General features: G+C 42.2%; 1 long non-coding RNA gene across 1 annotated transcript; it reads left to right on the top strand.

Annotated features, from left to right (window-relative positions):
* Positions 1-11,195: 11,195 nt before the first annotated feature.
* LOC103106181 (uncharacterized) lies at positions 11,196-23,849 on the top strand. Its single transcript, XR_008914407.1, has 11 exons — positions 11,196-11,270; positions 11,491-11,661; positions 14,938-15,077; positions 18,172-18,384; positions 18,819-19,055; positions 19,658-19,693; positions 20,114-20,200; positions 20,622-20,706; positions 21,147-21,213; positions 21,958-22,057; positions 23,155-23,849. It is a non-coding gene; the product is annotated as an uncharacterized LOC103106181 (long non-coding RNA).
* The last annotated feature ends 338 nt before the right edge of the window (positions 23,850-24,187 follow it).

The raw sequence follows: 24,187 nt of genomic DNA, 5'->3' as shown, positions 1-24,187 counted from the left end.
AACTGAGGCCACTATGTTGTAGATATTGTACCAAAGAGCTTGGCTTCTAGTTCCAAGGTTTGTGATATTTCCATTGTATTACGTTTCAGTCTAGGACATGGCTATCTAGAACTCGGCCCCCATGAAATCTTTTTATGTATCACATTATAAGGCCATTTTTGAGATTGAGAAACTGAGGCCACTATCTTATCGATAATGAAAAATACTACCATATGTGTGCATTCAAGGTTGGTGATATTTCCATTGTATGTTGAAACAGTCTAGAATATGGTTGTCTAGAAGTCAGCTCCATTGTATCAGTCCCATCTATAATACAATGAGCCCATTCTCCAGCTATGCATACTAGGGAGAGTATCTTGTAGATGATAGTGAACAAGTTAGCAATGATTGTGGATTAAATTTTGTGGCTATTTCCACAATATTACCCTTTAATCTAGGATATGGTTATCTAGAATGCAGCTGCCATGTATTGTTTCCTATCTAGACCAACATTATGCCATTTTCCGGACTGAGAAACAGAGATCAGTATATTGTAGATAGTGAACAAAAGAGCCATGCTTCTTGTTCCACAGTTTGTGATATTTTCATCTTACTATCCTTCAGTCTAGTACCTGCTTGTCTAGAACTTGACCACCATGAAATATTTTTGTATAGTCCTTCTTAGGCCCATTTTGGACTGAGGGCAATATCTTGTCAATAATGAAAAATAGTGCCATAGCTTTGGGTCCAAGATTGGTGATATTTCCATTGTACTACTATTCAGTCTAGAACATGGTTGTCTAGAATTAGCTTCCCATGTAATCTTATCTTTATCAGCATCAGCCCATTTTCCACGTATGAATACTGAGGAGAGCATCTTATAGATAGTGTACAATATAGCCATGCCTCTGGTTCCAGGGTTTGTGATGTTTCCTTTATATTACCCTTCAGTAGAGGATATGGCTGTCTAGAACCTTCCATTAATTAAATTTTTTTTGATCTATTCAAGTATCAGCGCATTTACCAGATTAAGAAACTGAGTCCATTATCTTGTATATAGTGAATAATTCTGCCATGTTTGATGTTATCAACTTTGGTGATTTTCCATCTGCTACCCTTCAGTCTAGTACATAGCTTTCTAGAACCTGGTTCCCATATAATCTTTCCCATGTAGACAAGAATCAGCTCATTTTCCATGTATGAAAACTGATGCCAGTATCTTGTATTTAGTGTCACATATAGCCAGCATTCTGGCTCCAAGGTTTTTGATATTTCCATCATACGACCTTTTAGTCATGGACATGACTGTCTAGAACTCGGCTTCTATGAAAACTTTTTATGTTGCCCATCATGAGCCCATTTTTGAGACTGAGAAACTGTGGTCACTATCTTGTTGATAATGAAAAATCATGCCATAGGTGTGGAGCCAAAGTTGATGATATTTCCTTTTATGTCCTATCCGTCTAGGACATGGCTGTCTAGAACTAGGCAACCATGTAATATTCCTATGTAGACCAGCAAGAGACAATTTCCAGATTGTGAAACATAGGCCAATATCATGTAGATAGTGAACAATTCAGCCATGATTGTGGATACAAGTTTGGTGATATTTCCAGGGTACTACCCTTACGTCTAGGACATGGTTGTCTAGTACTTGGCTCCAAAGTAATATTCCTATCTTGACCAGGATCCCTCCATTTTCCAGATTGATGAACTGAGGCCATTGTCTTGTAGATAGTGAACAATTTACCCATGACTGTGGATGAAACTTCGGTGATATTTCTGTTGTGGTACCCTTCAGTGTAGGACATAGCTATGTAGAACCTTGCTGCCATGTAATCTTTCCTATCTAGACCAGCATTAGCCCATTTTTCCAGAATGAGAAGTTGAGGCCAGTATGCTACAGATAGTGTGCAAAAGAGCCTGGCTTCTGGTTCCAAGGTTTGTGATCTTTCCGTTGTACTACCTTTCAGTCTAGGACATGGTTGTCTAGAACTCTGCCCCCATGAAATATTTTTATGTAGCCCATCATAAACCCATTTTTGAGATGGAAAAACAGAGGCTAGTGTCTTGTAGATAATGAATAATTCAGCAGTATTTGTGAATACAACTGTTAATATTTTCATGTTATTACCCTTCAATCTAGGACATGGCTGTCTAGAACTCTGTTCTCTTATAATCTTCCTATTTAGACCTGCATCAGCCCATTTTCCATCTGTGAATACTAAGGGGAGCATCTTGTAGATAATGTACAATATAGTCATGTCTCTGGTTCCAAGGTTTGTGATATTTCCATTGTACTAAACTTCAGATGAGGATATGTCTATCTAGAACTCGACTCCAATGAGTTTTTTAATGTATTCTAGCATCAGCCTATTTACCAGAACGAGAAACTGATTCCAGCATCTTATATATATATAGTGAGTAATTCTGCCATGATTATGGATTCTATGTTCGTAGTTTTTCCATCATACCACCCTTTAGTCTAGGACAGGGGTTCTCAACCTTTCTAATGCCGTGACCCCACAATACAGTTCCTCATGTTGTGGTTACCCCAAACCAAAACTTATTTTGGTGGCTACTTCAAAACTGTAATTTTCCTACAGTTATGATTCAGAATGTAAATACCTGATATGCATTATGTATTCTCATTGCTACAAATTGAGAGGTTGAGAACCGCTGGTCTAGGACATGGCTATCTAGAACCTGGCTCCCATCTGATCTTTCCTATCTAGACCAGGTTTCGCCCATTTTCCAGATTGGGAAACTGAGGCCAGCATTTTATAGATCGTGAACACAAGAGCCTTGCTTCTGTTTCCAAGGTTTTTGATATTTCTTTCCTACTAACCTTCAGTCTTGGAAATGACTATCTAGAATTTGGTCCCCATGAAATCTTTTTATGTAGACCATCATAAACCCATTTTTCAGATGGAGAAACTGAGGCCAGTTACTTGTCAATAATGAAAAATAGTGCTATATGTGTGGATCCAAGATTGACAATATTTCCATTGTTCATCCTAGCAGTCTAGGACATGGCTGTCTAGAACTTGATTCCCATATAATATTCCTATCTAGAACAGCTTGAGCGCATTTAATAGATTTGGAAACTGAGGCCAGCTTTTTGTAGATAGTGAACAATATAGCCAAGACTGTGGATAAAACTTTGGTGATATTTCCATTGTACTACCTTCTGTCTGGAATATGCTTATCTAGAACCCAGTTCCCATGTAATCTTTCTTATGTAGTCCAGCCTCAGCCTATTTTCCAACTGATAATACTAAGACTAGTCTCTTGTAGATAGTGTACAAAATAGCCATGCTTCCGATTCCAAGGTTTGTGATATTTGAATAACCCTACTCTTCAGTCTAGGACATGTCTGTCTAGAATATGGCTCTCAGGTAATATTGCTATATTGACCAGCATCAACCCATTTCCTATCTATGAATACCAAGGAGAGCATCTTATAGACAGTGTACAATATAGCCATGCCTCTGGTTCCAAGGTTTGTGATATTTCCATTGTACTACTCTTCTCTTGAGGATTTAGTTGTCTAGCAGTCAGCTCCTATGAAATTGTTTTATGTATTCTAGCTTCAACCCATTTACTAGATTGAGATACTGAGTCCAGCATTTTGTGATAGTGAATAATTTTGCCATGATTGTGGATACAATGTTTGTGGCTTTTCCATCCTACTACCCCTTCAGTCTAGTTCATGACTATGTAGAACCCAGCTCCCATGTAATCTTTCCTATCTAGACCAGCTTTAGCCCATTTTCCAGATTGAGAAACTGAGACCAGCATCTTGTAGATTGTGAACAAAAGAGCCTTACGTTCCAAGGTTTGTGATATTTCCATTGTACTACACTTTAGTCTATGACATTGTTGTCTAGAACTCAGCTCCCATGTAATATTCCTATCTAGACCAGCATGCGCCCATTTTGAAAATTGAGAAACTGAGGTGAATATGTTGTAGATAGTAATACAGCCATGATTGTGGATAAAACTTTGGTGATATTTCCATTGTACTGCCCTTCCATTTAGGACATGGGTACCTAGAACCCAGCTCCCATGTATTTTTTCCAATCTAGACAAGAATTAGGCCATTTTTCAGATTGAGAAACTGAGGTTAGTATGTTTCAGATAGTGAATAAAAGAGCCTTGCTTCCTGTTCCATAGTTTGTGATATTTCTATCATACTCATCTTCAGTCTAGGACATGGCTAACTGAAACCCAGATCCCATGTAATCTTTTTTTATCTGAATCAGCATCAACCCATTTTCCAATGGGGATTACTGAGATCCATATCTTGTAGATGGTATACAATATAACCTTGCTTCTGGTTCCAAGGTTTGCAATATTTCCATTGTACTGCATTTTAGTCTAAGACATTGTTTTCTAGAACTTGACTCCCATGTAATATTCCTATCTAGACCAGCATGAGCCCATTTTCAAGATTGAGAAACTGAGGCCAGTTACTTGTAAATAATGAAAAATAGTGCCATATGTGTAGTTCCAAGATTGGTGATATTTCCATTGTACTATCCTTCAGTTGAGGATATGTCTGTCTAGAATTTGACTCCCTTGAAATTCTTTTTAATCTATTTCAGCATCAGCCTATTTATCAGATTGAGAAACTGAGTCCAGTATCTTGTAGATAATGGATAATTCTGCCATGATTGTGGATACAATTTTTGTGGGTTTTCCATCATAGTACCTTTCGGCCTAGGATATAGATATCTAGAACCCGGCTCCCGTGTAATCTTTCCTATTTAGAGCAGCATTGGCCCATTTTCCAGATTGAGAAACTGAGACCAGCATCTTGTAGTTTGTGACCAAAAGAACCTTGTTTCTGTTTCCAAGGTTGTGATATTTAGTTTGTACTAACCTTCAGTCTTGGAAATGGTGGTCTAGAATTCAGCCCATTATAAAATCTTTTTATCTATATCGGCATCAGCCCATTTTCCAGATTGAGAAAATGAGTCCAGTATCTTGAATTTTGTGAATAATTTAGCTATACTTATGGATACAACTTTGGTGGTATTTCCGTCTTACTACACTTCCGTCTAGGATATGGCTATCTAGGACCTTGTTCCCATGTAATCTTTCCTATCAAGAATAGCATTAGGTGATTTTCCAGATTGAGAAACTGAGGCAATATTTTGTAGTGAATAATACATCCATGATTATAGATTCAGCTGTGGTGATATTTCCATTTTACAACCCCTCAGTCTAGGACTTGGCTATCTAGAGCCCTGATCCCATGTAAATTTCCTATCTAGACCAGTATCAGCCCATTTTCCAGATTGAGAAACTGAGACCACTATCTTATAGATAATGAAGAATACAGCCATGAGTGTGTCTCCAAAAATGATTATATTTCCTTCAGTTTAGGGCATGGTTGTCTATAACTCAGCTCACATGTAATATTCCTATCTAGGCCAGCATCAGCCCATTTTCTAAATTGGGAAACTGAGGCTTGTGCCTTGTAGATAGTGAACAATAGAGTCATATGTAGGGCTCTAAAGTTGGTAATATTTTCATTGTTCATCCCTTCAGTCTAGGACATGGCTGTCTAGAACTTGAATCATATGTCATTTTGCTATCTAGACCAGTATTAGCTTGTTTTCCAGATGAAGAAACTGAGGCCAGTATCTTCGAGATACGATACCCTACAGCCATATGTTTGCCTCCAAAGTTTGTGATATTTACATTGTATTTCCCTTCCGATATGCACATGGATGTCTAGAACTTGCTCCCCCACCATGTAGTATTCCTATCTAGCCCTTAATTCAGAGCACAGTAGGAAAGAAACAGTCTGTAGAGAGCCAAAATGTGAGCCTTGTATGGACATGTAGGACTCTATTTTTCATTATCGACAAGGTACTGGCCTCAGTTTCTAATTCTTGAAAATGGGGTGATGCTGGTCTAGGCAGGAAGATTACATGGGAGCCGAGTGCTTATTTTTAATTTGGAAGGAAATGAGATGGAGATAGAGGCAGCTGGTTGTTTGCTTTAGCTACAGGACTGACCCAGGGAAGGGGACGAACTAGAAAATGCAGGTAGTCCAGAGTCTAAGACCCTTCTGCATAGGGGCCAGCCTCTCTGTGTGACTGTAAGCCCCCTGACAAGCAGGCTGCCTGATGGCACCGAAGGGGGCTAGCTAGTGACTGAACTACAGTGTAGGCCTGGGAGCCGTCCAGGTGGCTCCATGCGGGGCACCCTTTCTGTTTTCTGAGCTTGCTTCCTGTTTCCCTAGGCAGAGTGGGAACACACTATAATCCTCACTCCCAGCACCCACTGCTCCGTGTCCAGCAGACCTGGCCAGCCTCGAGCTAGGGGAGGTCTGTGCCTGGGGGTTGGCCCCCTCTTCTGCATGGCCTGAGCTTCCTCCTCTGAATTGTGGCCATTAGTCTAGGATGCTCCCGAAGCGCCCTTCCAGTTCTAGTAACAGGCTAACAGGGCATCTCGTAGCCTCTGTTTAAGAAGCCGGCGATCCACAGTTTGTTTTTGAAGGATTTCTATCTCAAGCAGGCAAAATCCAAAGATTAATCTTTAACCGTCTGGAAAATTGGGCTCCCCACAATAAGTCCTCCCATTCCGTCGGTGCTTTTAGGTTTACAAGATGCATCCCCCATCACAATTGAGCGAGATATGTAGTTAATGTATTATTCCAGTTTTATTTCAATTTTCTGGCTGATGAAACGGAGACGGAATGTTTGGACGATTTGCGCATGAATGAGTGAATGAATGGGCCAGAAAGCATGTATTAAGGGGCTTTTGGGTGCCAAGCACTGTGCTAAGTGCTACGCATATGTTTAGAAAAAAAGAGACGGCCTCCATTCACTAGGAGCTTAAGGACTGATGGAGAGAGGTGACACGTACAGGAGACTTCGCTCTTAAGTTGAAGGGCAAGGCCCCGTGGTCCCCTGAGTGCTACAGGAAGGCGGATGGCGGTGTCCTTTCCACTGATAAATCCCCATCTCTCTCTGGTGCTGAAGGTTTGGTTCGTGCCAAGGACTTTGATGGCAAGACTGGGCTTTTCTGAGTACAGTTGTGGTTGCTGATGAGTCAGGAACTGGGGCACCCAGTCAGGTCTCCCAGTAGATATCCTTCCTGGAATATGATGGCTTTTGGCTGGTCTGGTTGTCCAGGAAGCGCTGCTGTTCCCTGTGACTGTTGGACTTGGCAGACCGATGGTGGGCCCTCTCTCCACAAAGGCTGCTTCTGTCAGAGCCAGTGAGGCGCCCGATTGGGGGTCGCGTACTGTGTACTCATCTTCCTGGGGAATTTGGGTTCCTTGTCCCAGCTTCTTATTTTGGTGTTTGCCTGTCTAGCACGTCTCATCAGCTGCCTCTTGCTCAGGATTCTTTCTGCCGAAGCTAGGCTGACTCACTGTAACCACTGAACCACCAAGCCTCAGACCCAGGATACGAATCTGGGCCTCTTGAGTGAGCTCCATAGCCGCCTGGCTCACATTCCCTGAAGATTCCAGATCATTGAGGTCTATCTAGTTAGATCAAACTTCCCTGGGAAGCCAGTGTCTGACTCGGTCCTGCTGACAACATCTGCCCACACAGGGAGAGAGGCCTACCAGAAAGAAAAGAAAGCATCCCCTGGCACCCCGGGCCCTGGACCTTCAGCCCCTCTGGGAACCAGGACAATTCTTGCCAAGGTTCTTGCAAACCCGGCTGACATTTGTGTATTTCTGCCAAATTGTTGCATTGCCTTTGCTGAGCCCTTTTCTGGTTTTCCCGGTGACATCCTCCTTGGGGCTCACTCCAGCTATTTAACAATTAGGCTGATTTCGTATAATCAGAGCCCTGCTCTTTACTTACTTGAAGATCTTTAAATACTAATGGGGCTCTTCATTATGACTGGTGGAGGGCAATTATCACCCTGCTGAATAACCGTCATAAACCAAGTGATTGGGCAGAGCCCCTTTTGTGTCTGAATGGGGTCCGGGAGCCCCGCACTTTGTGTTCAGATCATGTGTGCTCCCCTACACAAACGTCAGACCATTGATGGAAGCTGCCACGTTGGACAAAAGTCCCCCATCTGCTGGAGACTGGAATGGAGCGCAATGTGAAGAGGATTCCTGGTCCCAGATGGCTCAGATGGGCTTTCCTCCTTGACCTCATCACCAAGTGTCTTGTTTGCCGGCTTCATCCCTTGACAGTTCCTTTCATAGCTGGGGTGAAAGCTGCCCCCTTAATAGAGAGCAATGCTCTGAACTCCAATTTGATTTTTGGTGGTCTTTGTTTTCTCTCTCTGCGGTCTTGTTTCCATTTTTTGGTATAGCTCTCCTGGGGCTCTCCGGCTGCCCTGTCCCCTCTGGCGGATGGACCAGGAAGCATATGCCTGGGTGAGTCAGGCACAAGTAATGATGCCCAGGAAACAACTGCGCAGGGAGGGAAGCAGCCAGAGATCGGGCCCGATCTCTGGATTCTGCTTTCCTCTTTGGTAAAATAAAAGGATTGGGCCAGCTGGTGTCTAAGATTTGCTCTAGCTCTAGGCCCACCTTGTTTATGCTTCTCATGTTGTGTCTTCCAGTCAAACAGCTCTAGATAGTGGGAGAATGTTACAAACAAAAGAGCTCTGATCAGCGTTAGAAGTGTTGAGAGAGAGATGATTGATTGATATTGATTGATTGATATTGATCGATTAATATCGATTGATTGATATTGATCGATTGTTGTTGATCAATTATTGTTGATCAATTGATTCTGATTGATCAGTTTTGATTGATTGATTTTGATTGATTGATCTTGGATCAATTGATTTGGATTGATTGATTTTTCTCTGATCTGAATAGAATGAATTCTTCATTTGAATGGCTTGGGCCCTATGCCCACTACATTCCATAGATCACATTTTTAAATCCTCCTAGCTCCTCCCAGTGGGATGGAAATATTTTCCTTCACACAGTGATATTATTGCAGTTCTATCGAGGGTATTGATAATGTGGAAATGGGTCTTGATCAGTGATACCTGTAAAACCCAGTGGAATTGCTTGTTGGCTTCAGCAGGGGGAAGGGAAAAAACAGAAATTATGTAACTGTGGAAAAATCTTCCTAATTAATTAAATAAATGGATTAAAAAGAACCAAACCAACATTCCTTGCAGTGTTGTTCCTTGCCTCCAACCTGGGCTACTTGAGGCAGCCTCAGTGTTTCCTAACCTCTGCCTGTAGACATGCTTCTTGGGAAAAAGCCTTTGTGTCTGTCTCAAAGACTTCTCTTGCTGCTGTAGACATAGCCTAATATTTTCAAGCTTCCAGTTGAATACATTATATGGTCAGAGTTCTTTCTTCCAGGGGCTGTGGTTATTTTACTTTCTTTGAATCCGAACTGAAAACATGTCGGCAGATGGTAAGAGTTGCCTTTGTTTCATCTCCTGAAATGTAGCCTGCTTTCAAACTTTACGGCTCTAATATCCCCGTGCCTCTCTGGGCAAAAATACACCCGGGAACTTCCTTCCTCCTCTCTTTCTCAGTGACACAAATGCCGAGGATTGTTCATAAAAATTGGCAGGAGGGGTCCTCACCAGCATAACTTGCAAGGCGATTCGGCTGGCACTCCACCATTTCCAGATGTTCTGGAACCCCTAGCAGGTGGAGCCATTGTCTCCTGCTCTCTGGATGAACAGTGAGGATATTTTGGGGGTGCCTCTGAGAATACGGAAACATGACTGCAATGCTCCATACAACAGAAATTGGGGGTACGGTGGGAAGGGCCAGCCACACACAGGGTCTTCCTGCTAGAAGGCGCTTACTAGACATCTCATCCAGACCCCTTGCTATATAGAGGAGGAAAGTGAGGTCTAAAAGGGAAATGACTTTCCCATGGTCTCAGAGATGGGGGGTAGCTAGTAATTCTCAGCCTTCATCTAGAATATGTATTGAGGTTCCCCTTTATCACAAAGGCCAAGGTGTGTGTGTTTGACTTGGACCTCCTCCCACCCAACTACCATGCCCCATGTCTTCCCTTCCCTTCCCTTTAACCACCCAGCCCACCTAAAGGGAAGCATCGAAAATGTGGCAGACGCCTGCCCGCCTACCCGCCCGCCTCCCACTAACCAAAGAAAGCCACAGAGACACTCAGTGATTTCACACCTGGCCTTTTTATTTTGTGATAAGCACGATTAAAGGAGCAGAAAATCAAGTGGTGTTAACTGTTGGCCCTCCAACTTCTCGGTTAGGTGTTTCACTAGAAGTTGTGGAGTGGCATGAGGTTCTCTCCTTTTCACACTACACTAGGCCATGGTGTTTCAGGGCGCTTGGCCACTCCTAAGTCTCTTCATCGAGATCGTGGATGAGGCCAGGAAATGGGCGCAGATGGAGTTTGGGAGAAGCCCTCTTGGCGTAGATGGTTCTGGTGCCACGAAACTCTGGCTCGGCGAGATGTTGTGGCTTGGGCATAATGGAAGCGGTGGGTTTCACATCGACCTTAGCAGAGCTGAGCTGTGACTGGGTCTTGCTAAGCTGGAAATACCGTGTGGACAGGGCCCTCTGCCAGACCTTCTTCCAGAATTGGTTGAGGAAGTAAAATAGACAGCGAAAGATGAGTTTGGTGACTGTGATACTTATCCAGGTGGTGTTCTTGAAGCTCTTGGTCCCTTGCTTTTGTGCGTCAACATTCTTTCCGGAAAAGATAACCAAGTTAGTGACAATTTGCTTAGTCTGGTAAACTAGGGTGGTTATTAGATCCTGTCTTAGCCTCCTTAACAGTTGGGGATTGAGGCGGGGGCTACATCTGAATAAGGCAAGGAGTAAGTTCAGGGGCCAGGAGCTTACCAGATGTAACATATGACAGAGAAGCAGACAGATGGGGGCAAGAACTTTAAAAATGAACCTTTGCACTTTGATGAGGACCATCACGCCCTGGACCTGCAGAGTACCTAAGATAAATAAACCGATCACCGTGATGGAAAGGTAATTGTTAGCTCGATCCTCCTTGACTGTAGAGAAGTTCATGTTGAATTCGCTTAGTGGCTTGACAAGAAGTAGGAGATCCTGAAGGGCATTCCTCCCTGAGCTTCTCAAGGCCCAACTGATTGTTTGCCTTAGTTACAGTACTGGCCACTGGCTCTCTGGCTGCTGGCCTTATATAGAAAGCACGCTCTCACAATGGATGACATTACAAAGTTTTGGCCGTGACATCATCCTGGCCCTGAGTAATAAGAGAGCTTTCATGTTTGTGTACGTAACCAACGGCAACCCGGGACAGATTTGTGGGCCTCCCTAGGCCTCCTCTGCAGCTCTGTAAAATAGGGGAAACCGGACCCGTTGACCAGTAAGGTTCCTTCTCTTGTCCATTCGTATCCTGTGTCTGTGCTCATTTCCTTTCACCCTGCACTTGTCCCCCTTCCTGACTTGACGGGTTTTTTCTCCTTAGCGTGACCATTCGCCCAGACCCTCTCCTTTACAGCGTCTGTGACCTTCCTGTCTCCTCTTCTTCCTCCCTCCTCATCTCTTCTATCCAATCAGTAAATGAGGCCTCTGTGTTTTCTCAGGAATTCCCTTCACTTTACACTCAGGCTACCACTCTCCGGGGGGCGTACGTGGTTCGTCTTCTCGGCCTTTCTGGGTGGCTCGTGGCTGCATTCATTCGGCAGCAGGGATACGAAGCTAGAACTCAAACAGTCTGGGCTGTCCACATCTTTCCCCACCGGCTTGTGGAGGAGGTAAGAGAGAACACTATTAGGGGAGGCCATGGGTTCAAGTGAGCAAGCTCAGTGCCTTGGAAAGAATGGGCGCCTGTGTCTGCTGGGCCCATTGGCCAGCTCCAGCCTAGTCTGTTGTTCAGAGCGCTTTGGCCCCCTGCTATGCAGCAGATAACAGTCTGCTGAGTTAGTCATGAGGCCAGGTGTGTGACACAGTGGATTGAGCCCTGGATTTCCAATCACGAAGTCTTGAGTTCAAACTCTACCCCAGACCTGAACAAGTCATTCTATCCATTACACTGTAGGGTCTCTGAGGGAAGAAACTGGTTCGTGCCTCTTAGCACACAGTAGGCCTTTAAAGGGGTTTATTGAATGATTTTTCCTTTCTGAACCTGTCTGCTCTTCTTCCACCTTTGCAAGGTCTTTGTGAGGATCAAATGTGTTCACTAAAGATGAGCTCTTATTTTCTCTTGGTTGGGGGGAAAGGGGAAAAGGCCCCAAGTTACCACACAGAGAAGCCTGCTGGGCCAGAGATCCAGAAGGATGGCACTTTTAAGCAGGAGGATGCCAGTCTTTAAAGATGGAAGGTAAGAGGGGAAGCAGGGACAACAGAAATGAAAGAGATCTCAAGGGTCCATAGATTGTCCTCATAGATTAACCCTCACCATTGGTCAGAGGAGGAAGGCTGTGGGGGTGGGGTGGGGGGCAGAAGGACTGGCTCAAGGCCACACAGTATAAATGGCAGGCAGGAGATTGAATCCCAGTTGCTGTGATTCCACATCCCACATCCTTTGCCCAACACTAGATTTTCGGTTCCTGGGGATCCTTGTTCCAAAAGGAGATTGTCCTTTGCCCTATGCTTGGCACAGTGTTTTATACATACATAGTAGGAGCTTTCTTTTTTGCTGCTTATTTTGCATGCAAATGGAAAGAGTTTGGGGTTTAGTCTGAGCACTGGGGTTCAAATTCTAGCTGTTTGAATTCTGGCAAGGGGCCTTGAGCTGCCTCATCCGTAAAATAGGGACAATGCTATTTCCCCCCTCCACCTTGTAGAGTTATTGTCAGGAACACGCTTTGTAAACTCGAATGGTCACATTTCGTATCTTCTAATTAATATTATCGTCGGATCCTCCGCATATGAAATGAATCATTGGCCCTGAGCTTTCTTCCAAGTGGCCGTGAGCTTGGCAGGTATCTCCCTGGGGTACCTGTCATCCATTAGCAGACCTCCCTCTGTGATCTTTCATCATTTAATGTCTACGATGAGATTCATCACCACCCTGTCTAATTGGCACTGAGGAGTGGTACTTTAAAGCATACCTTGGGTGCGCTTTGAAGTGCCCCCTACATCAAGGCGGCCGGCCGGCCTGGAATCAGAGAAGCTGATGACAGAAATTGCCCGAGTCTGCCGGCCTGAGTCCCCAGCCACAGTTGGCTGCCAGGGATGCCCACTTTTGTGGGTCGCTGGGAAATCTTCTTCTTCTATGACAAGAAAACTTGCTGCCGAGCCTGGCACCCTGGCTCTGGCTGCTTTGTACGGCTTCCTACGAAATTAACATGTAATCATAAGGTGGTTGATGGGCCCAATTTTCTTTCAAAGGTAAATTAAAAAGCTTTTGTTAAAGAAAACCACCCTAATTGTGGAAGATTTCAAAACATTCAATATGTGTGCTGACTTCATAATAAATATGTGCATTTAAAAAGGGGGAAAAATCCCCACACTGAGTGCTTTGCTCTGATTACTTGTTAGCACCTGAATTCACCAGATTGTAGAATTGGGAAGGCCCTTAGGGATGATCCAAGCTAACCCCCTCCTTTCCTGAGCCTTTAGCCAAGACTAAAGATGTGGGAGGCCTCATGGCCCAGAATCCCCGGCTCTTGACAGCAGAGCCAGGGAAATGGGAAATGGTTTGGGGCCTCCTGACTTCTTATCCCTTAGTCGCTGGCTTCCCCCAAGTTGGTACAAGCTGTCGTCCCAAAAGTCTTAGTGCAGCCACAAACCATTAGAGCTAAAAATGATCTATTTTCAACATGGAGGCTTAAAATGGCGTCAAGACTTTTGGAATGCCACATATTACAGCTACTATAAGAAAACATGCTGGATGCTAGACCACACCAGCCTAGCGGCCCCGTTGGGCAGTCAGGTGGCACATAGGTGTTGGCTTTGTATCCATTTCTTGTATCGGTAGTACAGCAGAACCCCATTATTAGGAGTTAGAAATAACATGGGGATTTGAATCTAGGCCCACCAGCTGGAGAGAGCCATTCATTCAAAGGTTACTGACCAAGCAGCTAGGGAGCCTTGGAGTGCCAAAGCTAGGAAGACCTGAGTTTTATTCCTGCCTTAGATATGACTGGCTATGTGACCCTGAACAAATCATTTCACCTGTCTACCTCAGTTTTTTCATCCATAAAATGGGGATAATAATGGCACCTACTTCTTTAGGATTATTATTTTTTAACCCCTCACCTTCCTTTGTAGAATCAATACTGTGTTGATTCTAAGGCAGAAGAGTGCCAAGGGCTAGATAATGGGGGTTAAGGGACTTGCCCAGGGTCACGCAGCTAGGAAGTATCAGAGGCCAGATTTGAGTTCCAGGACCTTCCATCTTGGGCCTGAGGCCTTCCAGCCTCAGTAGTAAGGCTAGGATGAGATTTTATATATATATATATATATATATATATATATATATATATATATATATATATATATATATATAATAGTTATAAAGTACTCTGGAAATCTTTTATTTCTTTGTTTTTGTTTATTTTTTATTTGTTTAATTTATTTATTTGATTTAGAGTCTTTTCCCATGGTTCCCTGCTTCATGTCTCTGGAAATCCTTTAAGTGCTATTTAAATATTTCCTGTTTTATCATATGAGGTCTTTTCTGATCTCCCAATCTCTTGTAAATAGCTACAAGAGTACCATATTGTAGGTGCCCCCATCGGTCTGTGTGGTGTCCCCCCACCAGATTGTAAGTTCCTTGAGGGCACAGACTTTTCTGCTTTGGCCTCGGCTTTGGCACTTAGCAGCTCAGTGACTGTCCCAGAGCTGGAAGTGAGTGAGCACTTGGTTAATTGAGATTCCGGGCTGATGATGCTCGTGTGGGAGACAATCCATTGGAAGGGTGGCCCATAGCAACATTCCATTCAAGAATGCATTGGGAAGGAAGGGCATTTATAGTCACGCTGGGGCAGTTCAACCACGAGAACTTCAACTCCCTAAGCCCTCATTAAGCCCTGATCACGTAGAGGGCACTGGGCGTTTTGACACTGTTTCTCCATTGTCTGCAGTGGTCTAAGCAGCAGGTTGCTGGGCAGAGGGAGTGAATTCAAGGTATGGTGGCCACTATCTTTAAGTTAGGTCAGCTGGATGGCACAGAGGACAGAATGCCAGGCCTGGCCGTAGACACTGATTAGCCGTGTGACCTTTGGTAAGTCATGTAACCTCCATTTACTTCACTTTCCTTATTTGTAAAAAGGGATAATAACAGCAGCTACTTAATGGGGTCATTTCGAGAACAGGTCCTGCTGCTCCCAGGAATGGAGAAGGCTGGAGATGCCTCCTGGTGCCCTGAGCTGCCATCAAGGCCCCTGAAGGGAGCCGCTGTTAGGAGCGGCACTTTGATAACTTACACAGCCCAGAGGTGGTGGAATATCCCCAGTGATGTCACGTTCAAAGTTTCAGATTTTTTGAAACAGTGCTTGGATGATTTGGTCATCCTCTTTGAGCATTCCTCCCGTGAGCATTCAGGGAAAGAACTGGATCCCCAGTTCACAGGCTCCGAGTGTGTGCATGTGTACGTATGGATGGGTGGGAGCAAGTACGTGTATATGTGAGAATGTGGCCATATGTCGGAGGGAATGAGTACAATTGTCAGGTTGGGTATGTTGTGTCCTAGTATGTGTAGGCACAGATTTATGTGTCAGTGCATCAGTGTGTGTTTAGGAATATAAAAGCCTCAAACACCGACCGGCCGTGTCACTTCACCCGTCTACCTCAGTTTTTCCATCCGTGAAATGGGCTTTATACACAAATACTTTTCAAACCATTTTTAAAATGGCGGCTCTTTACTTCTCAGTTGTAGAGTGGTCAAGAGGACTTTTATCTTTTTCTCTATCTTCATTATTGTTATCATAATCACTATGAACACACGTCTAGTCCTTTCACGCTCAGAAAGGTGATCTTTCCTTCAGACAACCTAGTTAGCAAAACAAAGTGTGCAAAACTCAGTCTTTAATTGCTATTTTTAAAAGTTGTGTTCACATTACCACAGAATCCTTCCTTTTAATAAAGGGGAAAATGTTAAGGAAAAATGATCCACAGGGGCAACAACAATAATAATAGCAATGAACATTTATGTAGAACTTTATATTTTGCTAAACACTTTTCATATGTGGACTTGGTTGATTTTCACAACAGCCCTGGGAGTTAGGTGCTATTATTATTCCCATTTTATAGATGAGGGAACTGAGGCAGACAGAACATAAGTGACTAGCTCAGGGTCCCACAGCTAATAAGTATCTGAGGTCATAATCAACCCCAAGTCTCCCTGACTCCAGGTCTGATGGCACAGTGGATAGAATGCTGGTCTTGGAATCAGGAAGACCTCAGTTCAAATTGAGCCTCAGACACTTACTAGCTTTGTGACCTTGGGTAAGTCACTTAACTGTGTTTGCCTCAGTTTCCTCAGGAGGAAAATGATCAGGAGAAGTAAATGGTAAATTATTGTAGTGTCTTTGCCAAGAAAACCAAAAATGGGATCACAAAAAATTTAATATGACTAAATGAATGACTCCACAACAACAATAAATTGAGGCAAAAGAGGGCTCTTATTACTAACGGGAACAATAACATGAATATGAAATGACTTAAAATAATAATTATTAATTAGGTTTTGTCCATACCTATGGTTTTAGCAATATGGTGAGCTCCCAAGAAGAATTCCATTTGCCAATGTGAGGCAATTTATATTTTATGTTATATTTATTATATTATATATAATATATATATTATATATAGTATATCTCATGTATTTATATTTATTACATTATATAAAATATATAATCAATATACATCACATGTCTCTATATTATATATAAATATATATTTATATTATACCATGTTTATTATATTATATTAAAATATGTATTTTTATTCTTTATTACACATTACATGTATTTATTTTATATTATATTTATTATATTATATAAAATATACATTTATATAATATATTGCATATCACATATGTTTATTTTATATATATCATATAAAATATATATTCTATATTACACATCACATGTATTTATATTATATTTATTATATTATATAAAATGTATATTCTATATTACATACCATATGTATTTATTTTATATAATATTTATTCAGTTATATAAATATATATTCTATATCACACATCACATGTATTTATGTTATATTATGTTTATAATATATAAAATATGTATTTATATAATATATTATACATTACATATATTTATTGTATATTTATTATATAAAATATATATTCTATATTATACATCACATGTATTTATATTATATTTATGTTATATATAAAATATGTATTGATATTACACATAACATGTATTTATATTATATCTATTATATAAAATATATATTTTATATTACACATCACATGCATTTATATTATATTATATTTATTTGATTATATAAAATATATATTTCTATTATGTATTACACATTACATATATTTATATTATATTTATTTTATTATATATAATAGATATTATATAAATTCTGGCAATCTTTGAGAGGTCCTAAGGGGTCCTGAGAAGTTAGATGACTTAACCAGGGTCACACAGTCAGAATGTAGCAGTGGTGGGGCTTGAACGGAGCTCTTTCAGACTTCAGGATGAGTTCTCTAGCCATTATGCTGCATTGACCATCCTCCTCCTCCTCCTCCTCCTCCTCATCATCATCACTTACATCTTTTGAAAAAACCTCTCCAGTGCCCCGTAGGACTTTTTCCACCGAATGCCTTTCATGAAATAAGACTGGGGGGATTTCTGGGTAGTGACCTGGCAGCTTCCAGGTCCAATTTCCTCTAAAATACCCCCGGATTTAAAAAGGAAATAGAAAAGCATGTTGGAAGAGGTGATTTGGGCTTTGCTGACCCCTGGTTAAGACAGGACAAGGGCAGTATCTCTGAGCCCCTCAACACAACCCTTTAGGCCAGTCTCTTGTTCCCTAATCCTGGAGTCTAATGACCTAATCCTGGGAGTTGATTGGAATGGTCATTAGAAGCAGGAGCCCAGGAAAGGTGACTCAAGGTGAGTATCTGCGGAGCTTGTCAAATAATCCCACTTCATTTACTGTCCCATGTAGTTCCACACACATGGAGAAACAGGGTTGAATGGATGTTTGTGTCCCCTTAATTATGGTCAAGCTTTTGTGCTCAGCCAGTGGGTAACAGTTAAAAGGATGCTGAATTTGGGGGCCGGGGACCTGGCTTGGTATACAGAATAGTAAAACTGCCGCTTCTACCCTAGGGGATTCGGGGCAAGCCATTTTCCGGTCTTGGGCCTCAGTTTCCCCCTCTGTCAAATGAGAAGCTTGGACTCGATGGCCTCTGAGATCTTTGCTGGCTCTTGAATGGATGCTCGTGTCTTCGCCTTTCTCTGGGCATCGGTTTCCTCACTCGTGTAGGATGGATGAGAGGTTTGGACTTCACGGCCTTGAATGTCCCTGCCATTTTGAACTCGGTGAGTCCATGTAAGGGATCCTTTTCAGTCCTCCTGCTCTGCCATTCTCTTAATTGTTCATTTGTAATTCCCATTTGTGGCTGATTAGACTGCTTTTCCAACCTATACAACTCTCTGGGAGGTAAATGATTTGTAGGTTACTTGGGTAATCCTCATCTCTAGTCTCTTTTGTGCTTGTCGCTCCCTGGTCATAAGCCCTTTAAGAATACGAGAGCTGGAAGGGACATTTGAGATGACTTAGGCCAACCCTCTCATTTTACAGTGGACAAAAATGAGGCCCGGAGAAGGGAAATAGTTTGCCCAAGCTCCTGTGGATAGTAATTTACAGAGCTGTTGCTCGAACCCCCGGCGCTTGCCATTTCTTCTTAAAAAAACATTTCACAGATGCTTTTAAGAAAACATTGTCATCGTTTCCCAATGATTGCCCCATTTAGGAGAACTCGTCCCTTTAAACAATAAGGGCAGTTAAACAAAACATATCCGAGGAGAGTAGACCTCGAGTCACAAGAGCCCTTGGTGGCAAGGAAGTCCAGGCTCCTTGTCTTACAGAGGAGGAAGCCGAGGCCCACAGAGGGGACTTGCCCAAAGCCACACACATAGAAGTCCTGCCTCAAGAGCTGAAATAGGCCTCCGACGCCATCATTTTGGGGAATTGGAACTCAGCGTTAGAGGTAAGTTATCGGTGGATGTTTTAGAGATTGGATGGTAGAGGTCAGCTATTCCAGCCCTCTGCGTCGTACAGATGATAGAGAGAACAGACCCAAAGAGACCCAATGGTTTGCTGAAGGTCACATAGAAAATTAGTGGCAGAAGGTAGATTTGAACTCAAGTCATAGTTTCATCAATTTCAACCCGGAATGGTCTTCTCAGATCATCTAGTCCAACCCCATGATTTTATAGGGGAGGAGAGACATGAATTCACAAGTTCTTATATAGCAAGTAGCAAAGCCAGGATTCAAAGCCAGGTCCTCTGACTCTCGTTTTATACAGGGGGAGACAGAGTGGGTCCAGGGTGGCCATTGAATGTGGGCAGTGAGATCCCAAGGTAGGATCTAGAGCAGTCGGGGACTCCCTAAGAGCCGTTCTTCTAGGTGAGTTTGTCCAAGGCCGCATCAGTTGGTTATCCCCCTAATGTAGACTCTCCATGGTATAAGAGGATGTAGGTTCCATGGCTGTAGTGGTAGATGGTAGTAAGTATGAGACAGAAATAGCACATTTGGAAGGACCATGTGTGTGGCTCGTAGGATGATGATATTTCCATTCTACTTTCTAGTTCCTCAGCAGCCCATTTGCCAGATGAGAAACTGAGGTGAGTATTATCTATACACTGAACAAGAGAACCATGATTATTGATACAATGTTGGCAATATTTCCATTGTATTATTCATCTGGAATGAACATGGCTATCTAGAACTCCATCCCCATGTAATCTTACCTATTTAGACCCCCATCAGCCCTTTTTCCAGATAGGAAAACTGAAGGGAATATCTCATAGATAGTGAAAAATAGAGCCATGATTGTGGATACAACTTTGGTGAAGTTTCCATTATATTTCCTCTCTGGCATGAACCTGGGTATCTAGAACTCGGCTCCCATGCAATCTTTGCTATCTCGACCACCATCAGCCCATTTTCCAGATGAGAAACCTGAGGTCAATATCTTGTAGTTATGAACAAATGAGCCTTGCTTCTGAATCTGAATTTGTTATTTTCATTGTGCTTCCCTTCAGTTTAGGATATGACTGTCTAGTACTTGGCCACCACGTAATCTTCATATCTAGACCAGCATCGGTCTATCTTCCATATGAGAAACTGAGGTGAGTATCATCTATATGCTGAAAAACAAAGCCATGATTATTGATATAACATTGGGGATTTTTCTGTAGTATTTCCCATATGGCATGAACATGACTATCTAGAACTTAGCCCCCATGTAATCTTAAGACGTAGACCTCCATCAGCCCATTTTCCAGATGAGAAAACTGAAGGGAACATCCTGTAGATAGTAAAATAGAGCCAAGCTTGTTGATACAACTTCGGTGATGTTTCCATTGTATTTCCCATCTGCCATGAACATGGCTATCTAGAACTTAAGCCCCATGTAATCTTTCCTATTTAGACCACCATCAGCCCATTCTCCAGATTAGAAACCTGAGGCCAGTATATTGTAGTTAATGAACCAATAAACCATGCATCTGGATCTGAAGTTGGTGATATTTCCATTGTGCTTCCCTTCAGTTTAGGACATGGCTGTCTAGTACTCGGCCCCCATGTAATCAATCTAGACTACCATCAGCCCATTTTGCACTTGAGAAAAACTGAGGTGAGTATCTTCTATATAGTGCAAAATAGAGCCACGATCATTGAAACAACTTTGGGGATGTTTCCATTGTATTTCCCATGTGGCCTGAACATTGCTGTCTAGAACTCAGCCCCCATGTAATCTTTCTGAGCTAGACCACCATCAGCCCATCTTCCAGATTGGAAACCTGAGGTCAATTTCTTGTAGTCAGTGAAAAAATGAGCCGTGCTTCTGGATCTGATGTTGATATTTCCAATGTACTTGTCTTCAGTTTAGGATATAGCTGTCTAGTTCTTGGCCCCCATGTAATCTGACGACCTAGACCTCCATCAGCCCATTTTGCACTTGAGAAAACTGAAGTGAATGTCTTGTACATAGTGAATAATAGAGCCATGATTGTTGATACAACTTTGGTGATGTTTCCATTTTATTTCCTGTCTGGCATGAACATGGCTGTCTAGAACTGGGCAACCATGCAATATTTCTACCTGGAGCAGCATCGACCCATTTTCCTGATGAGAAACTGTGGTGAGTATCTTTTATATAGTTAACAATAGAGCCATGATTGTTGATACAACTTTGGTGATGTTTCCATTGTGTTTCCCATCTGGCCTGAACATGGCTATCTAGAAATTGGCCCCCATGCAATCTTTCCAATCTAGACCTCCATCAGCCCATTTTCCAGACTAGAAAACTGAGGCCAGTATCTTGTACTTAGTGAACAAATGAGCCATGCTTCTGGATCTGAATTTGGTGATACTTCCATTAAGTTTCCCTTCAGTTTACAATATGGCTGTCTAGTACTCGGCCCGCACATAATTTTCCTATCTAGACAAGCATTGGCTTATTTTCTACATGAGAAACTGTGATGAGTATCTTCCATATAGGGAACAACAGAGCCATGATTATTGAAACAACTTTGGTGATGTTTCCATTGTATTTCCTCTCTGGCCTGAACATGGCTATCTAGAAATCGGCCCCCATGCAATCTTTCCAATCTAGACCTCCATCAGCCCATTCTCCAGATTCGAACCCTGAGGCCCGTATTTTGTAGTGATGAATAAATGAGCCATGCTTCTGGATCTGATGTTGATACTTCCATTGAGTTTCCCTTCAGTTTACAATATGGCTGTCTAGTACTTGGCCCCCCGTAATTGTGATATCTAGACAAGCATTGGCCTGTTTTCCACATGAGAAACTGAGGTGAGTATTTTCTGTACACTGAACAACAGAGCCATGATTATTGATACAACTTTGGTGATATTTCCCTAGAATTTCCCATCTGGCATGAACACGGCTGTCTAGGACTTGGTCCCCATGTAATCTTCCAATCTAGAACAGCATCAGCCCATTTTTCTGATGAGAAACTTTGGTGAGTGTCTGCCATATACTGAACAACAGATCAATGATAATTGATACAACTTTGGAGAAATTTCCACTGGATTTCATGACTGGCATTAACATGGCTGTCTAAAACACAGACCACATGTAATCTTTCCTATCTAGACCTACTTCAACCCATTTCCCAGGTGAGAAAACTGAAGTGAATATCCTGTGGAGAGTAAAACTAAGCGATAATTGTGAAAAAATGGTGGTGATATTTCCATTATATTTCCCATTTGACATGACTATGGCTGTCTACTCCTCAACCCTCATGTAACCTTTCTATCTAAACTTCCATTAGCCCATTTTCCAGATAAGAAAACTGAAGGGAATATCATGTAGATAGTAAAATAGAACCATGATTGTTGATAAAACTTTGGTGAAGTTTCCATTGTATTCCTCATCTCACATGAACATGGCTGTCTAGTGCTCGGCCCTCATTGTAATCTTTCCTATCTAGACCACCCTCAGCCCATTTTCCAGATTAGAAACCCAAGGCCAGTATCTTGTAGTTAGTGAAAAAATAAACCTCACTTCTACATCTAAATTTGGTGATATTTCCATTGTGCTTCCCTTCAGTTTAAGACATGGCTGTCTAGTACTCGGCCCGCACGTAATCGTTCCTATCTAGACCAATATCAGCCCACTTTCCAGACTGGAAAATTGAGGCTAATATGTTGATAGTGAAAAATGGAGCCATGATCATTGAAACAACTTTGGTGATGTTTCCATTGTATTTCCCGTTTGGCATGAACATGGCTGTGTAGTACTTGGCCCCCATATGATCTCATCTATCTAGACTACCATCAGGCCATTTTCCAGATTAGAAACCTGAGGCCAGTATCTTGTAGTTAGTGAACAAATTAACTGTTCTTCTGGATCTGATGTTGATATTTCCAATATACTTCACTTCAGTTTAAGACATGGCTGTGTAGTACTCATCCCCCATATAATCTCATCTATCGAGACCTCCATCAGCCCATTTTCCGGATTAGAAACCTGAGGCCAGTATCTTGTAGTTAGTGAACAAATGAGCCATTCATCTGGATCTGATGTTGGTGATATTTCTATTGTGCTTCCCTGCAGTTTAGGATGTGGCTCTCTAGAATTTGGCAACCATGTAATCTTCCAATCTGGAGCAGCACTGATCCATTTTCCTGATGAGAAACTGAGGTGAATGTCTTTTATATTGTGAACAACAGAGTTATGAATATTGATACAAATTTGGTGATATTTCAAATGTTTTTTTATCTGACATCAACATGTATGCCTTGTGCTTGTCCCCCATGTAATCTACCCTATCTAGACCTCCATTAGCCCATTTTCCAGATGAAAAACCTGAAGGAAATATCATGTAGATAATGAAAAATAGAGCCATGATTGTTCATACAACTTTGGTGATGTTTCCTTTGTGCTTCCCGTCTGGCATGAACATGGTTATCTAGAACTCGACCTCCGTATAATCTTTCGTATCTAGACTTCCATCAGCCCATTTTCCAGATGGGAAAACTGAAGAGAATATCTTGTAGATAATAAAATAGAGCCCTGATTAGTGAGAGAACTTTGGTGATGTTTCCATTGTATTTCCTGTCTGTCATGAACATGGCTGTCTAGTACTCGGCCTCTACACAATCGTTCCTGTCTAGACCACCATCAGCCTACTTTCCAGACTGGAAAATTGAAGCTAATTTCATGTTGATAGTGAAAATAGAGCCATGATCATTGAAACAACTTTGGTGATGTTTCCATTGTATTTCCCATGTGGCCTGAATATTGCTGTCTAGAACTGAACCCCCATGTAATCTTTCAGAGCTAGACCACCATCAGCCCATTTTCCAGATTAGAAACCTGAGGTCAATTCCTTGTAGTTAGTGAACAAATGAGCCTTGCTTCTGGATCTGATGTTGATATTTCTAAGGTACTTCTTAGTTTAGGACATGGCAGTGTAGTACTCGGACCCCATATAATCTCATCTATCTAGAACACCATCAGCCCATTTTCCGGATTAGAAATCTGAGGTCAGTATCTTGTAGTTAGTGAACAAATGAGCCGTGCTTCTGGATCTGATGTTGGTGACATTTCTATTGTGCTTCCCGGCCATTTAGGATGTGGTTCTCTA

This window comes from Monodelphis domestica, chromosome X (genome assembly GCF_027887165.1).
Source record: "Monodelphis domestica isolate mMonDom1 chromosome X, mMonDom1.pri, whole genome shotgun sequence".
NCBI classification, from domain to species: domain Eukaryota; kingdom Metazoa; phylum Chordata; class Mammalia; order Didelphimorphia; family Didelphidae; genus Monodelphis; species Monodelphis domestica.
Note: the sequence above shows the minus strand (reverse complement) of the source record. Positions and strands in the feature narration are given on the sequence as shown.